Raw genomic sequence first — 19,283 nt, forward strand, 5'->3', positions numbered from 1 at the left:
CACAATGGGGTGACCCCTAGAAAAACACTGATAACAAATATTTAAACAAATCGTAATGTAAAAATATCCATCAAAATCTCCTCAAGTACATAAATGTAAAAGAGTGACCCAAAACAATATTATGAGTATAGAACAACGGGTAAAGCGGGAAGAAAACTGTAGCAATAGTAGTCCATAATTATTCAGATTAACGGATTATAACCAACTTTCGGTTACGCTTATTAAAGCAATTAGTCCACGGTATTTGATGAAAAATGTTTAATTGTTGAGCAATCTTTGATCCAAATTGTTCATATGTCCAAATTCAAGCCACATTCTGGTTACAAGATGTTCAAGCCAACACGTGTTTCGTCTTTGGGAGTGAATAACATCCCTAAACGACTTCTTCAGGGCTAAAAAATCATAGATAACACACATGAGTAATGGCCAATATGCTCAATTGTCAAATAACATATACGTGCACCCAAAGTGTGCATGCATAACCCATAAGGGAGAAATTCATTATCTAAAAGTGTATTATGCACCCCAAAGAGCAAAAAGTGTAAAATGTCTACAAAAGGAAAGGGACAAACCTCTCATATAAAACAAATAAAATAAATAGTCCATATCCTTAACAAAAAAAAAAAAAAAAATTATCTTTTTATATCTGTCACCACTGAACTACCTGTAAACCACATAACACCACTAGTATATCAATCCACATGCATTTAAATTATAGTGTACACCAAACACCAAACAAAACCATGATTTAAATTATGTTACTATACCTTACAGATCCAAAAAATAATCGAGAAATAAACTGTCGATCCAGCAATAATAAATTGTCCTATAGATTATTTCAACATCTGATATTTCCACTGCTGTCAAGAAAAACCCACAATGAATATCAAAATAAAATAAGCCAACACATGGGTTTCATCATAAACTACACATACTTATCGTATCTACCATATTCAAAAATAAACAGAATATAATAAGAAAGCGCTTATTATTAATCAATATACACTTAATAGTCTCTAAAATACTATGACGATCTGATTTGAAATATACCATCTACTAAAAATCAAATAAATGTCTCATCCATCAGTTAACCTGCTCAAAATCTTATACTCAAGTCTACCGAGAACACTCACGTCTCAATTTCGAATTATCAGTATACAAAAAGAATCACCGGCATATTCCGTCTCCTGTTTCATGTACGTCTAGCGAGTACGCTGACGCCGCGCGTATCGACCCGGAAGTTAAATACACTTCCGGGTTGGTGATAAACCATTCCAGAAGAAAGGGAATAGGCATGGAAATCGGACTAATCACGTAAACGATCCGATTTCACACACTTCACAATGCCTACATTCCACTATTAACAAATGACTACCGATAATATAGATGCATAAATGCACCCCTTATATAGTACTTAAGAAAAAAGAATAATGTAAAAAAAAAAAAAAAAAAAAAGGGGGGGAAAAAATTCACTATATCAGATTTCGAGAAATCACCATATTAACTTTTTATAACGACTACATATATATAGCAGCACACGTTAATTAACAACAATAGATAATATGTGATTACTATGAGGAACCAAAGAAAATAAAAATATACGAACAAATCAATAATAGTAACCCCACTATTATTAAAAGAATAGACAAATGAGAATTTTGGCTCAGCACTCATATACATTTGATAATGTTAACAAGTAGAAATATTATATAGTACATAGAATATTACATATAAACTAATATACAAACAGTCAAAAATGTTATGATTAATCACCCAAAAAGAACTCTAGTTCTCTATCAGTATTAAGACCAGTTTCAACAGTCCTCAGTCTCATTATCCATAATGCCTCCTGTTGGCGTAAATATAACTCTCTATTGCCACCTCTTGGGTTACGTACAATGTGTTCCAGACCAAAAAATGTAAACCTCTTTTGAACTCCTTGTGTAGAACATGAGACCATATGGGTCACCAGGGGATATCTCATATCCTCATTTTTAAGTGCCCGCATGTGTTCGCTTATTCTAATTTTAAGTGGTCGTATGGTGCTGCCCACATAGATTTTTGAACACTTACATCGTATTATATACACAACATAATTGGAATTGCAATCCATAGTAGAATATATTAAATATGATTTGCCCTCATGATGGTATTCTTTTAACTTATGACAGGCCCAGCGACACACTCCACATGCGCCACATCTGTAGAAACCAACTTCTTTTTGAGATAACCAAGTTATTTTAGGAGGGATAGTCGTGAAGCTGGGACTTAAAAGGTTTCTCAACGTTTTACCCCTACGAAAGGATGTCTTGATTGGCCCTAATGCAATATCCTTAAATATTGGGTCCTGTGAAAGTAATTTCCAATGTTTGAACATAAAGTTTTGTAAAATAAGGGATGCATCAGTATATTCAGTGATAAACCTAACTGTATCACGTGCCTCTTTAGACTTATTACGTTCTATAAGTTCTAATGTTGTATTTCTATCTAAGTGCTGTGCTCTATGTCGAGCCTTCTTAATAATTTTATTCGAATAGCCACGCATTGTGAACCTCCTCTCCATGTCGTTAAGTTGAGCAATAAATTCATTATCTAGACTACAGTTGCGTCGAGCTCTTAAAAATTCACCAAAAGGAATTGCTGCAATCTGATGTTTGGGATGAGAACTGGTTGCATGAAGGATGGAGTTACAAGCAGTTGTTTTACGAAAGAGTCTACTATGAATTTTATGTTCCATAATAAAAAGTTCTACATCTAAAAACTCAATCTTTTCATCACTAAATTGATAAGTAAATCTAACATTCATGTGATTAGAGTTCAGAAAATTGCAAAATTCTACAAGTTTTTCTTTGCCTCCAGTCCAAATCATAAAACAATCGTCTATGTAGCGTCCCCAAAATAAAATAAACGTCTGCCAAGCTGCAGCACCAGGACCCCAAATCCATGACTGTTCAAACCACCCCATAAATAAGTTAGCATATGATGGAGAGAACTTCGAGCCCATGGCTACACCTTGATTCTGTAGATACCAAATTATGTTAAATAGGAAAAAATTATTTTTAGTGATCAAGTTGATCATATCTAATAACATTTTAGTATGTTCCCATAGATCCGCAGGTCTTCTGTTCAAAAAATATTTTAAAGCTTCCAAACCTAAGTCATGATTAATACATGTATAAAGTGATACAACATCTAAGGTCACCAGAAGCATATTACTGTCCCACTCCACATCACTTAGGATACTAAGAATGTGTGTGGTGTCCCGAATAAACGAAGGGAGATTATGTACTAATGGCTGCAAAAAGCAATCAACATACTCCGAAAGTTTTTCTGTCGGGCCCAATATACCCGATATTATAGGTCTTCCTGGTGGAAATGGTGAACCCTTATGTATTTTAGGTAGAGTGTACAAACATGGATACCGAGGGTGATGTACCTTCAAGTATAAGTATTCATCTTTATTAAGTAATCCCTTATGTTGCCACTCCAATAGATATCTGTTAATAGTACACATAAGCATAAAAATAGGATTATGTGGTAATTTCTCATAACAGGACACATCACTAAGCTGTGATACAATTTCGTTGTCATAATCCACCTTATTCATAATGACCACATTTCCACCTTTATCCGCAGGTCTAATGATAATATTTTTATTCTGTCTCAATTCTTGTAAAGCAGTGAGTTCTTCAATCTTTAAATTACTGGATATCTGTCGAGATTTATTCTTGATTAAATATTTGTCATAGTCCTGACACACTGTATCAAAAAATTTATCTAGAGAATTGGAAGCTAGAGATCTAGGAGTCCACCTAGATTTTAATTTGAGACCACTAGATATACTTTTATCCGAAACAATATCAAGATCATGTAAAATTCTCGCAGTAATATCAGGGTCTTCATCTCGTTCGACTAAAGATAATAAAACTGCTGTATCATGAATATCCTCAATAGACAGATTACTGGAGGAGGATTCAATTGTCTCAGAGTGCGTCAACCTGCCTGGGTTATTGTGAAAATGTTGTTTAAGTTTGAGTTTACGTACAAATTTAAATAAATCAATTTTGGATCTACAAGGGTCACCAAAATTTGTAGGACAGTAACTCAGACCTTTTAATAAAAGGTTTTTGATCCCTGTCGTTAATTCCAGACTTGATAAATTCACTATATTAATTAGTGATGTATTTTCAGAGTTCACATTTTCCTGTCTCGAGATCTCGTCTTGACGCCTTCCAACTCCTTTGTCATATTGCCCCTTTCCTCTACTGCCTCTCCTAGTCTTTTTGGTTGTCCCACCTCTTTGTTTAGAGCATTTCTGCCTCGTCTCATCCTCATTATTTCCACTAAAAAATTATTGCCACTTGAGGTAGTGTGAGCCAAAGTCCCAGCTCCACACTCTATATCACTGTCACTAGTTACCGAGGTGCTAACTGACGATGAGTCAGAAGACTTTGATATTCCTGAGCCCCGAAGGGGCCCCATTGTGTGAAACAGATGATCATATTTAGAAGCAAAAGTAAAAATTCTACCTGATAAATAATCTCTCTCGTCCCGCTTTAATTTGCGCGCTTTTCTTTGCATTATTTCCTCTTGATGTTTAAGTAAGATATCTTCCAAAATTTTGTAGTTTTTCTCGGTAGCTTCTCTAAGATCCAAAGATGTAATTTCCTGTTCTAGAGTACTAATTTCAATTTGTAATTGACTCACCTTTCTCTCTGAGTTAATAATCAATATATCCATGAGTTTCATTGAACTCGCTGTGAGTTCCTCTTCCCATAATACCAATAAATCTTCATCCAGATCATCATATGTGGGAAATATTTGAGACCTTAGGCCTCGAGGAATACGATTAAGTTTCTTATATTGTTTTAACGTTATTCCATCCCACCATTTAGATAATTCATTTTTCTTGATTCTCTCTAATTTAATACATTTGCTCCTGAGGCCTTCCTTTGGTATAGTGCCCCCCGATTTATTAACAAGCATACCTCCCTTTGCTAAATTACTGAATAGTTCCTCTGCTGCCTTATTTCTATCCATAATGAAGTAAAATTATTCAATAGTACCTGTGCAGCCTCCTCTAATGCAAACAATACTGAACACGGGGTGTAGTATGAGGAAATGGCGCTCAAAGTACTAGTCTGTCAGTATAAATATTGGGGAAACCCCACAAGGGAAACACCCAACCCTCAGAGGTCCTAAACCTCACACTAATAATATATTGCACAATGGGGTGACCCCTAGAAAAACACTGATAACAAATATTTAAACAAATCGTAATGTAAAAATATCCATCAAAATCTCCTCAAGTACATAAATGTAAAAGAGTGACCCAAAACAATATTATGAGTATAGAACAACGGGTAAAGCGGGAAGAAAACTGTAGCAATAGTAGTCCATAATTATTCAGATTAACGGATTATAACCAACTTTCGGTTACGCTTATTAAAGCAATTAGTCCACGGTATTTGATGAAAAATGTTTAATTGTTGAGCAATCTTTGATCCAAATTGTTCATATGTCCAAATTCAAGCCACATTCTGGTTACAAGATGTTCAAGCCAACACGTGTTTCGTCTTTGGGAGTGAATAACATCCCTAAACGACTTCTTCAGGGCTAAAAAATCATAGATAACACACATGAGTAATGGCCAATATGCTCAATTGTCAAATAACATATACGTGCACCCAAAGTGTGCATGCATAACCCATAAGGGAGAAATTCATTATCTAAAAGTGTATTATGCACCCCAAAGAGCAAAAAGTGTAAAATGTCTACAAAAGGAAAGGGACAAACCTCTCATATAAAACAAATAAAATAAATAGTCCATATCCTTAACAAAAAAAAAAAAAAAAATTATCTTTTTATATCTGTCACCACTGAACTACCTGTAAACCACATAACACCACTAGTATATCAATCCACATGCATTTAAATTATAGTGTACACCAAACACCAAACAAAACCATGATTTAAATTATGTTACTATACCTTACAGATCCAAAAAATAATCGAGAAATAAACTGTCGATCCAGCAATAATAAATTGTCCTATAGATTATTTCAACATCTGATATTTCCACTGCTGTCAAGAAAAACCCACAATGAATATCAAAATAAAATAAGCCAACACATGGGTTTCATCATAAACTACACATACTTATCGTATCTACCATATTCAAAAATAAACAGAATATAATAAGAAAGCGCTTATTATTAATCAATATACACTTAATAGTCTCTAAAATACTATGACGATCTGATTTGAAATATACCATCTACTAAAAATCAAATAAATGTCTCATCCATCAGTTAACCTGCTCAAAATCTTATACTCAAGTCTACCGAGAACACTCACGTCTCAATTTCGAATTATCAGTATACAAAAAGAATCACCGGCATATTCCGTCTCCTGTTTCATGTACGTCTAGCGAGTACGCTGACGCCGCGCGTATCGACCCGGAAGTTAAATACACTTCCGGGTTGGTGATAAACCATTCCAGAAGAAAGGGAATAGGCATGGAAATCGGACTAATCACGTAAACGATCCGATTTCACACACTTCACAATGCCTACATTCCACTATTAACAAATGACTACCGATAATATAGATGCATAAATGCACCCCTTATATAGTACTTAAGAAAAAAGAATAATGTAAAAAAAAAAAAAAAAAAAAAGGGGGGGGAAAAATTCACTATATCAGATTTCGAGAAATCACCATATTAACTTTTTATAACGACTACATATATATAGCAGCACACGTTAATTAACAACAATAGATAATATGTGATTACTATGAGGAACCAAAGAAAATAAAAATATACGAACAAATCAATAATAGTAACCCCACTATTATTAAAAGAATAGACAAATGAGAATTTTGGCTCAGCACTCATATACATTTGATAATGTTAACAAGTAGAAATATTATATAGTACATAGAATATTACATATAAACTAATATACAAACAGTCAAAAATGTTATGATTAATCACCCAAAAAGAACTCTAGTTCTCTATCAGTATTAAGACCAGTTTCAACAGTCCTCAGTCTCATTATCCATAATGCCTCCTGTTGGCGTAAATATAACTCTCTATTGCCACCTCTTGGGTTACGTACAATGTGTTCCAGACCAAAAAATGTAAACCTCTTTTGAACTCCTTGTGTAGAACATGAGACCATATGGGTCACCAGGGGATATCTCATATCCTCATTTTTAAGTGCCCGCATGTGTTCGCTTATTCTAATTTTAAGTGGTCGTATGGTGCTGCCCACATAGATTTTTGAACACTTACATCGTATTATATACACAACATAATTGGAATTGCAATCCATAGTAGAATATATTAAATATGATTTGCCCTCATGATGGTATTCTTTTAACTTATGACAGGCCCAGCGACACACTCCACATGCGCCACATCTGTAGAAACCAACTTCTTTTTGAGATAACCAAGTTATTTTAGGAGGGATAGTCGTGAAGCTGGGACTTAAAAGGTTTCTCAACGTTTTACCCCTACGAAAGGATGTCTTGATTGGCCCTAATGCAATATCCTTAAATATTGCGTCCTGTGAAAGTAATTTCCAATGTTTGAACATAAAGTTTTGTAAAATAAGGGATGCATCAGTATATTCAGTGATAAACCTAACTGTATCACGTGCCTCTTTAGACTTATTACGTTCTATAAGTTCTAATGTTGTATTTCTATCTAAGTGCTGTGCTCTATGTCGAGCCTTCTTAATAATTTTATTCGAATAGCCACGCATTGTGAACCTCCTCTCCATGTCGTTAAGTTGAGCAATAAATTCATTATCTAGACTACAGTTGCGTCGAGCTCTTAAAAATTCACCAAAAGGAATTGCTGCAATCTGATGTTTGGGATGAGAACTGGTTGCATGAAGGATGGAGTTACAAGCAGTTGTTTTACGAAAGAGTCTACTATGAATTTTATGTTCCATAATAAAAAGTTCTACATCTAAAAACTCAATCTTTTCATCACTAAATTGATAAGTAAATCTAACATTCATGTGATTAGAGTTCAGAAAATTGCAAAATTCTACAAGTTTTTCTTTGCCTCCAGTCCAAATCATAAAACAATCGTCTATGTAGCGTCCCCAAAATAAAATAAACGTCTGCCAAGCTGCAGCACCAGGACCCCAAATCCATGACTGTTCAAACCACCCCATAAATAAGTTAGCATATGATGGAGAGAACTTCGAGCCCATGGCTACACCTTGATTCTGTAGATACCAAATTATGTTAAATAGGAAAAAATTATTTTTAGTGATCAAGTTGATCATATCTAATAACATTTTAGTATGTTCCCATAGATCCGCAGGTCTTCTGTTCAAAAAATATTTTAAAGCTTCCAAACCTAAGTCATGATTAATACATGTATAAAGTGATACAACATCTAAGGTCACCAGAAGCATATTACTGTCCCACTCCACATCACTTAGGATACTAAGAATGTGTGTGGTGTCCCGAATAAACGAAGGGAGATTATGTACTAATGGCTGCAAAAAGCAATCAACATACTCCGAAAGTTTTTCTGTCGGGCCCAATATACCCGATATTATAGGTCTTCCTGGTGGAAATGGTGAACCCTTATGTATTTTAGGTAGAGTGTACAAACATGGATACCGAGGGTGATGTACCTTCAAGTATAAGTATTCATCTTTATTAAGTAATCCCTTATGTTGCCACTCCAATAGATATCTGTTAATAGTACACATAAGCATAAAAATAGGATTATGTGGTAATTTCTCATAACAGGACACATCACTAAGCTGTGATACAATTTCGTTGTCATAATCCACCTTATTCATAATGACCACATTTCCACCTTTATCCGCAGGTCTAATGATAATATTTTTATTCTGTCTCAATTCTTGTAAAGCAGTGAGTTCTTCAATCTTTAAATTACTGGATATCTGTCGAGATTTATTCTTGATTAAATATTTGTCATAGTCCTGACACACTGTATCAAAAAATTTATCTAGAGAATTGGAAGCTAGAGATCTAGGAGTCCACCTAGATTTTAATTTGAGACCACTAGATATACTTTTATCCGAAACAATATCAAGATCATGTAAAATTCTCGCAGTAATATCAGGGTCTTCATCTCGTTCGACTAAAGATAATAAAACTGCTGTATCATGAATATCCTCAATAGACAGATTACTGGAGGAGGATTCAATTGTCTCAGAGTGCGTCAACCTGCCTGGGTTATTGTGAAAATGTTGTTTAAGTTTGAGTTTACGTACAAATTTAAATAAATCAATTTTGGATCTACAAGGGTCACCAAAATTTGTAGGACAGTAACTCAGACCTTTTAATAAAAGGTTTTTGATCCCTGTCGTTAATTCCAGACTTGATAAATTCACTATATTAATTAGTGATGTATTTTCAGAGTTCACATTTTCCTGTCTCGAGATCTCGTCTTGACGCCTTCCAACTCCTTTGTCATATTGCCCCTTTCCTCTACTGCCTCTCCTAGTCTTTTTGGTTGTCCCACCTCTTTGTTTAGAGCATTTCTGCCTCGTCTCATCCTCATTATTTCCACTAAAAAATTATTGCCACTTGAGGTAGTGTGAGCCAAAGTCCCAGCTCCACACTCTATATCACTGTCACTAGTTACCGAGGTGCTAACTGACGATGAGTCAGAAGACTTTGATATTCCTGAGCCCCGAAGGGGCCCCATTGTGTGAAACAGATGATCATATTTAGAAGCAAAAGTAAAAATTCTACCTGATAAATAATCTCTCTCGTCCCGCTTTAATTTGCGCGCTTTTCTTTGCATTATTTCCTCTTGATGTTTAAGTAAGATATCTTCCAAAATTTTGTAGTTTTTCTCGGTAGCTTCTCTAAGATCCAAAGATGTAATTTCCTGTTCTAGAGTACTAATTTCAATTTGTAATTGACTCACCTTTCTCTCTGAGTTAATAATCAATATATCCATGAGTTTCATTGAACTCGCTGTGAGTTCCTCTTCCCATAATACCAATAAATCTTCATCCAGATCATCATATGTGGGAAATATTTGAGACCTTAGGCCTCGAGGAATACGATTAAGTTTCTTATATTGTTTTAACGTTATTCCATCCCACCATTTAGATAATTCATTTTTCTTGATTCTCTCTAATTTAATACATTTGCTCCTGAGGCCTTCCTTTGGTATAGTGCCCCCCGATTTATTAACAAGCATACCTCCCTTTGCTAAATTACTGAATAGTTCCTCTGCTGCCTTATTTCTATCCATAATGAAGTAAAATTATTCAATAGTACCTGTGCAGCCTCCTCTAATGCAAACAATACTGAACACGGGGTGTAGTATGAGGAAATGGCGCTCAAAGTACTAGTCTGTCAGTATAAATATTGGGGAAACCCCACAAGGGAAACACCCAACCCTCAGAGGTCCTAAACCTCACACTAATAATATATTGCACAATGGGGTGACCCCTAGAAAAACACTGATAACAAATATTTAAACAAATCGTAATGTAAAAATATCCATCAAAATCTCCTCAAGTACATAAATGTAAAAGAGTGACCCAAAACAATATTATGAGTATAGAACAACGGGTAAAGCGGGAAGAAAACTGTAGCAATAGTAGTCCATAATTATTCAGATTAACGGATTATAACCAACTTTCGGTTACGCTTATTAAAGCAATTAGTCCACGGTATTTGATGAAAAATGTTTAATTGTTGAGCAATCTTTGATCCAAATTGTTCATATGTCCAAATTCAAGCCACATTCTGGTTACAAGATGTTCAAGCCAACACGTGTTTCGTCTTTGGGAGTGAATAACATCCCTAAACGACTTCTTCAGGGCTAAAAAATCATAGATAACACACATGAGTAATGGCCAATATGCTCAATTGTCAAATAACATATACGTGCACCCAAAGTGTGCATGCATAACCCATAAGGGAGAAATTCATTATCTAAAAGTGTATTATGCACCCCAAAGAGCAAAAAGTGTAAAATGTCTACAAAAGGAAAGGGACAAACCTCTCATATAAAACAAATAAAATAAATAGTCCATATCCTTAACAAAAAAAAAAAAAAAAATTATCTTTTTATATCTGTCACCACTGAACTACCTGTAAACCACATAACACCACTAGTATATCAATCCACATGCATTTAAATTATAGTGTACACCAAACACCAAACAAAACCATGATTTAAATTATGTTACTATACCTTACAGATCCAAAAAATAATCGAGAAATAAACTGTCGATCCAGCAATAATAAATTGTCCTATAGATTATTTCAACATCTGATATTTCCACTGCTGTCAAGAAAAACCCACAATGAATATCAAAATAAAATAAGCCAACACATGGGTTTCATCATAAACTACACATACTTATCGTATCTACCATATTCAAAAATAAACAGAATATAATAAGAAAGCGCTTATTATTAATCAATATACACTTAATAGTCTCTAAAATACTATGACGATCTGATTTGAAATATACCATCTACTAAAAATCAAATAAATGTCTCATCCATCAGTTAACCTGCTCAAAATCTTATACTCAAGTCTACCGAGAACACTCACGTCTCAATTTCGAATTATCAGTATACAAAAAGAATCACCGGCATATTCCGTCTCCTGTTTCATGTACGTCTAGCGAGTACGCTGACGCCGCGCGTATCGACCCGGAAGTTAAATACACTTCCGGGTTGGTGATAAACCATTCCAGAAGAAAGGGAATAGGCATGGAAATCGGACTAATCACGTAAACGATCCGATTTCACACACTTCACAATGCCTACATTCCACTATTAACAAATGACTACCGATAATATAGATGCATAAATGCACCCCTTATATAGTACTTAAGAAAAAAGAATAATGTAAAAAAAAAAAAAAAAAAAAAGGGGGGGGAAAAATTCACTATATCAGATTTCGAGAAATCACCATATTAACTTTTTATAACGACTACATATATATAGCAGCACACGTTAATTAACAACAATAGATAATATGTGATTACTATGAGGAACCAAAGAAAATAAAAATATACGAACAAATCAATAATAGTAACCCCACTATTATTAAAAGAATAGACAAATGAGAATTTTGGCTCAGCACTCATATACATTTGATAATGTTAACAAGTAGAAATATTATATAGTACATAGAATATTACATATAAACTAATATACAAACAGTCAAAAATGTTATGATTAATCACCCAAAAAGAACTCTAGTTCTCTATCAGTATTAAGACCAGTTTCAACAGTCCTCAGTCTCATTATCCATAATGCCTCCTGTTGGCGTAAATATAACTCTCTATTGCCACCTCTTGGGTTACGTACAATGTGTTCCAGACCAAAAAATGTAAACCTCTTTTGAACTCCTTGTGTAGAACATGAGACCATATGGGTCACCAGGGGATATCTCATATCCTCATTTTTAAGTGCCCGCATGTGTTCGCTTATTCTAATTTTAAGTGGTCGTATGGTGCTGCCCACATAGATTTTTGAACACTTACATCGTATTATATACACAACATAATTGGAATTGCAATCCATAGTAGAATATATTAAATATGATTTGCCCTCATGATGGTATTCTTTTAACTTATGACAGGCCCAGCGACACACTCCACATGCGCCACATCTGTAGAAACCAACTTCTTTTTGAGATAACCAAGTTATTTTAGGAGGGATAGTCGTGAAGCTGGGACTTAAAAGGTTTCTCAACGTTTTACCCCTACGAAAGGATGTCTTGATTGGCCCTAATGCAATATCCTTAAATATTGGGTCCTGTGAAAGTAATTTCCAATGTTTGAACATAAAGTTTTGTAAAATAAGGGATGCATCAGTATATTCAGTGATAAACCTAACTGTATCACGTGCCTCTTTAGACTTATTACGTTCTATAAGTTCTAATGTTGTATTTCTATCTAAGTGCTGTGCTCTATGTCGAGCCTTCTTAATAATTTTATTCGAATAGCCACGCATTGTGAACCTCCTCTCCATGTCGTTAAGTTGAGCAATAAATTCATTATCTAGACTACAGTTGCGTCGAGCTCTTAAAAATTCACCAAAAGGAATTGCTGCAATCTGATGTTTGGGATGAGAACTGGTTGCATGAAGGATGGAGTTACAAGCAGTTGTTTTACGAAAGAGTCTACTATGAATTTTATGTTCCATAATAAAAAGTTCTACATCTAAAAACTCAATCTTTTCATCACTAAATTGATAAGTAAATCTAACATTCATGTGATTAGAGTTCAGAAAATTGCAAAATTCTACAAGTTTTTCTTTGCCTCCAGTCCAAATCATAAAACAATCGTCTATGTAGCGTCCCCAAAATAAAATAAACGTCTGCCAAGCTGCAGCACCAGGACCCCAAATCCATGACTGTTCAAACCACCCCATAAATAAGTTAGCATATGATGGAGAGAACTTCGAGCCCATGGCTACACCTTGATTCTGTAGATACCAAATTATGTTAAATAGGAAAAAATTATTTTTAGTGATCAAGTTGATCATATCTAATAACATTTTAGTATGTTCCCATAGATCCGCAGGTCTTCTGTTCAAAAAATATTTTAAAGCTTCCAAACCTAAGTCATGATTAATACATGTATAAAGTGATACAACATCTAAGGTCACCAGAAGCATATTACTGTCCCACTCCACATCACTTAGGATACTAAGAATGTGTGTGGTGTCCCGAATAAACGAAGGGAGATTATGTACTAATGGCTGCAAAAAGCAATCAACATACTCCGAAAGTTTTTCTGTCGGGCCCAATATACCCGATATTATAGGTCTTCCTGGTGGAAATGGTGAACCCTTATGTATTTTAGGTAGAGTGTACAAACATGGATACCGAGGGTGATGTACCTTCAAGTATAAGTATTCATCTTTATTAAGTAATCCCTTATGTTGCCACTCCAATAGATATCTGTTAATAGTACACATAAGCATAAAAATAGGATTATGTGGTAATTTCTCATAACAGGACACATCACTAAGCTGTGATACAATTTCGTTGTCATAATCCACCTTATTCATAATGACCACATTTCCACCTTTATCCGCAGGTCTAATGATAATATTTTTATTCTGTCTCAATTCTTGTAAAGCAGTGAGTTCTTCAATCTTTAAATTACTGGATATCTGTTGAGATTTATTCTTGATTAAATATTTGTCATAGTCCTGACACACTGCATCAAAAAATTTATCTAGAGAATTGGAAGCTAGAGATCTAGGAGTCCACCTAGATTTTAATTTGAGACCACTAGATATACTTTTATCCGAAACAATATCAAGATCATGTAAAATTCTCGCAGTAATATCAGGGTCTTCATCTCGTTCGACTAAAGATAATAAAACTGCTGTATCATGAATATCCTCAATAGACAGATTACTGGAGGAGGATTCAATTGTCTCAGAGTGCGTCAACCTGCCTGGGTTATTGTGAAAATGTTGTTTAAGTTTGAGTTTACGTACAAATTTAAATAAATCAATTTTGGATCTACAAGGGTCACCAAAATTTGTAGGACAGTAACTCAGACCTTTTAATAAAAGGTTTTTGATCCCTGTCATTAATTCCAGACTTGATAAATTCACTATATTAATTAGTGATGTATTTTCAGAGTTCACATTTTCCTGTCTCGAGATCTCGTCTTGACGCCTTCCAACTCCTTTGTCATATTGCCCCTTTCCTCTACTGCCTCTCCTAGTCTTTTTGGTTGTCCCACCTCTTTGTTTAGAGCATTTCTGCCTCGTCTCATCCTCATTATTTCCACTAAAAAATTATTGCCACTTGAGGTAGTGTGAGCCAAAGTCCCAGCTCCACACTCTATATCACTGTCACTAGTTACCGAGGTGCTAACTGACGATGAGTCAGAAGACTTTGATATTCCTGAGCCCCGAAGGGGCCCCATTGTGTGAAACAGATGATCATATTTAGAAGCAAAAGTAAAAATTCTACCTGATAAATAATCTCTCTCGTCCCGCTTTAATTTGCGCGCTTTTCTTTGCATTATTTCCTCTTGATGTTTAAGTAAGATATCTTCCAAAATTCTGTAGTTTTTCTCGGTAGCTTCTCTAAGATCCAAAGATGTAATTTCCTGTTCTAGAGTACTAATTTCAATTTGTAATTGACTCACCTTTCTCTCTGAGTTAATAATCAATATATCCATGAGTTTCATTGAACTCGCTGTGAGTTCCTCTTCCCATAATACCAATAAATCTTCATCCAGATCATCATATGTGGGAAATATTTGAGACCTTAGGCCTCGAGGAATACGATTAAGTTTCTTATATTGTTTTAACGTTATTCCATCCCACCATTTAGATAATTCATTTTTCTTGATTCTCTCTAATTTAATACATTTGCTCCTGAGGCCTTCCTTTGGTATAGTGCCCCCCGATTTATTAACAAGCATACCTCCCTTTGCTAAATTACTGAATAGTTCCTCTGCTGCCTTATTTCTATCCATAATGAAGTAAAATTATTCAATAGTACCTGTGCAGCATCCTCTAATGCAAACAATACTGAAAACGGGGTGTAGTATGAGGAAATGGCGCTCAAAGTACTAGTCTGTCAGTATAAATATTGGGGAAACCCCACAAGGGAAACACCCAACCCTCAGAGGTCCTAAACCTCACACTAATAATATATTGCACAATGGGGTGACCCCTAGAAAAACACTGATAACAAATATTTAAACAAATCGTAATGTAAAAATATCCATCAAAATCTCCTCAAGTACATAAATGTAAAAGAGTGACCCAAAACAATATTATGAGTATAGAACAACGGGTAAAGCGGGAAGAAAACTGTAGCAATAGTAGTCCATAATTATTCAGATTAACGGATTATAACCAACTTTCGGTTATGCTTATTAAAGCAATTAATCCACGGTATTTGATGAAAAATGTTTAATTGTTGAGCAATCTTTGATCCAAATTGTTCATATGTCCAAATTCAAGCCACATTCTGGTTACAAGATGTTCAAGCCAACACGTGTTTCGTCTTTGGGAGTGAATAACATCCCTAAACGACTTCTTCAGGGCTAAAAAATCATAGATAACACACATGAGTAATGGCCAATATGCTCAATTGTCAAATAAAATATACGTGCACCCAAAGTGTGCATGTATAACCCATAAGGGAGAAATTCATTATCTAAAAGTGTATTATGCACCCCAAAGAGCAAAAAGTGTAAAATGTCTACAAAAGGAAAGGGACAAACCTCTCATATAAAACAAATAAAATAAATAGTCCATATCCTTAACAAAAAAAAAAAAAAAAATATCTTTTTATATCTGTCACCACTGAACTACCTGTAAACCACATAACACCACTAGTATATCAATCCACATGCATTTAAATTATAGTGTACACCAAACACCAAACAAAACCATGATTTAAATTATGTTACTATACCTTACAGATCCAAAAAATAATCGAGAAATAAACTGTCGATCCAGCAATAATAAATTGTCCTATAGATTATTTCAACATCTGATATTTCCACTGCTGTCAAGAAAAACCCACAATGAATATCAAAATAAAATAAGCCAACACATGGGTTTCATCATAAACTACACATACTTATCGTATCTACCATATTCAAAAATAAACAGAATATAATAAGAAAGCGCTTATTATTAATCAATATAGACTTAATAGTCTCTAAAATACTATGACGATCTGATTTGAAATATACCACCTACTAAAAATCAAATAAATGTCTCATCCATCAGTTAACCTGCTCAAAATCTTATACTCAAGTCTACCGAGAACACTCACGTCTCAATTTCGAATTATCAGTATACAAAAAGAATCACCGGCATATTCCGTCTCCTGTTTCATGTACGTCTAAGCGCTTTCTTATTATATTCTGTTTATTTTTGAATATGGTAGATACAATAAGTATGTGTAGTTTATGATGAAACCCATGTGTTGGCTTATTTTATTTTGATATTCATTGTGTGTTTTTCTTGACAGCAGTGGAAATATCAGATGTTGAAATAATCTATAGGACAATTTATTATTGCTGGATCGACAGTTTATTTCTCGATTATTTTTTGGATCTGTAAGGTATAGTAACATAATTTAAATCATGGTTTTGTTTGGTGTTTGGTGTACACTATAATTTAAATGCATGTGGATTGATATACTAGTGGTGTTATGTGGTTTACAGGTAGTTCAGTGGTGACAGATATAAAAAGATAATTTTTTTTTTTTTTTTTGTTAAGGATATGGACTATTTATTTTATTTGTTTTATATGAGAGGTTTGTCCCTTTCCTTTTGTAGACATTTTACACTTTTTGCTCTTTGGGGTGCATAATACACTTTTAGATAATGAATTTCTCCCTTATGGGTTATGCATGCACACTTTGGGTGCACGTATATGTTATTTGACAATTGAGCATATTGGCCATTACTCATGTGTGTTATCTATGATTTTTTAGCCCTGAAGAAGTCGTTTAGGGATGTTATTCACTCCCAAAGACGAAACACGTGTTGGCTTGAACATCTTGTAACCAGAATGTGGCTTGAATTTGGACATATGAACAATTTGGATCAAAGATTGCTCAACAATTAAACATTTTTCATCAAATACCGTGGACTAATTGCTTTAATAAGCGTAACCGAAAGTTGGTTATAATCCGTTAATCTGAATAATTATGGACTACTATTGCTACAGTTTTCTTCCCGCTTTACCCGTTGTTCTATACTCATAATATTGTTTTGGGTCACTCTTTTACATTTATGTACTTGAGGAGATTTTGATGGATATTTTTACATTACGATTTGTTTAAATATTTGTTATCAGTGTTTTTCTAGGGGTCACCCCATTGTGCAATATATTATTAGTGTGAGGTTTAGGACCTCTGAGGGTTGGGTGTTTCCCTTGTGGGGTTTCCCCAATATTTATACTGACAGACTAGTACTTTGAGCGCCATTTCCTCATACTACACCCCGTTTTCAGTATTGTTTGCATTAGAGGAGGCTGCACAGGTACTATTGAATAATTTTACTTCATTATGGATAGAAATAAGGCAGCAGAGGAACTATTCAGTAATTTAGCAAAGGGAGGTATGCTTGTTAATAAATCGGGGGGCACTATACCAAAGGAAGGCCTCAGGAGCAAATTTATTAAATTAGAGAGAATCAAGAAAAATGAATTATCTAAATGGTGGGATGGAATAACGTTAAAACAATATAAGAAACTTAATCGTATTCCTCGAGGCCTAAGGTCTCAAATATTTCCCACATATGATGATCTGGATGAAGATTTATTGGTATTATGGGAAGAGGAACTCACAGCGAGTTCAATGAAACTCATGGATATATTGATTATTAACTCAGAGAGAAAGGTGAGTCAATTACAAATTGAAATTAGTACTCTAGAACAGGAAATTACATCTTTGGATCTTAGAGAAGCTACCGAGAAAAACTACAGAATTTTGGAAGATATCTTACTTAAACATCAAGAGGAAATAATGCAAAGAAAAGCGCGCAAATTAAAGCGGGACGAGAGAGATTATTTATCAGGTAGAATTTTTACTTTTGCTTCTAAATATGATCATCTGTTTCACACAATGGGGCCCCTTCGGGGCTCAGGAATATCAAAGTCTTCTGACTCATCGTCAGTTAGCACCTCGGTAACTAGTGACAGTGATATAGAGTGTGGAGCTGGGACTTTGGCTCACACTACCTCAAGTGGCAATAATTTTTTAGTGGAAATAATGAGGATGAGACGAGGCAGAAATGCTCTAAACAAAGAGGTGGGACAACCAAAAAGACTAGGAGAGGCAGTAGAGGAAAGGGGCAATATGACAAAGGAGTTGGAAGGCGTCAAGACGAGATCTCGAGACAGGAAAATGTGAACTCTGAAAATACATCACTAATTAATATAGTGAATTTATCAAGTCTGGAATTAACGACAGGGATCAAAAACCTTTTATTAAAAGGTCTGAGTTACTGTCCTACAAATTTTGGTGACCCTTGTAGATCCAAAATTGATTTATTTAAATTTGTACGTAAACTCAAACTTAAACAACATTTTCACAATAACCCAGGCAGGTTGACGCACTCTGAGACAATTGAATCCTCCTCCAGTAATCTGTCTATTGAGGATATTCATGATACAGCAGTTTTATTATCTTTAGTCGAACGAGATGAAGACCCTGATATTACTGCGAGAATTTTACATGATCTTGATATTGTTTCGGATAAAAGTATATCTAGTGGTCTCAAATTAAAATCTAGGTGGACTCC

General features: G+C 34.7%; 4 long non-coding RNA genes across 4 annotated transcripts; 1 reads left to right on the top strand and 3 right to left on the bottom strand.

The window, feature by feature from the left end:
- Positions 1-243: 243 nt before the first annotated feature.
- On the bottom strand, positions 244-1,433 carry LOC138295742 (uncharacterized). Its single transcript, XR_011203676.1, has 2 exons — positions 768-1,433; positions 244-392 (listed from the first exon to the last, which is right to left on the bottom strand). It is a non-coding gene; the product is annotated as an uncharacterized lncRNA (long non-coding RNA).
- A 4,034-nt stretch (positions 1,434-5,467) lies between these two features.
- Positions 5,468-6,885, bottom strand: LOC138295744 (uncharacterized). Its single transcript, XR_011203677.1, has 2 exons — positions 5,992-6,885; positions 5,468-5,616 (listed from the first exon to the last, which is right to left on the bottom strand). It is a non-coding gene; the product is annotated as an uncharacterized lncRNA (long non-coding RNA).
- A 3,806-nt stretch (positions 6,886-10,691) lies between these two features.
- On the bottom strand, positions 10,692-12,109 carry LOC138295747 (uncharacterized). The gene is made up of 2 exons (XR_011203678.1): positions 11,216-12,109; positions 10,692-10,840 (listed from the first exon to the last, which is right to left on the bottom strand). It is a non-coding gene; the product is annotated as an uncharacterized lncRNA (long non-coding RNA).
- A 4,905-nt stretch (positions 12,110-17,014) lies between these two features.
- Positions 17,015-17,619, top strand: LOC138295750 (uncharacterized). The gene is made up of 2 exons (XR_011203679.1): positions 17,015-17,095; positions 17,471-17,619. It is a non-coding gene; the product is annotated as an uncharacterized lncRNA (long non-coding RNA).
- Positions 17,620-19,283: the final 1,664 nt, after the last annotated feature.

Source organism: Pleurodeles waltl, chromosome 1_2 (assembly GCF_031143425.1).
Source record: "Pleurodeles waltl isolate 20211129_DDA chromosome 1_2, aPleWal1.hap1.20221129, whole genome shotgun sequence".
In the NCBI taxonomy this organism is placed as follows: Eukaryota; Metazoa; Chordata; class Amphibia; order Caudata; family Salamandridae; genus Pleurodeles; species Pleurodeles waltl.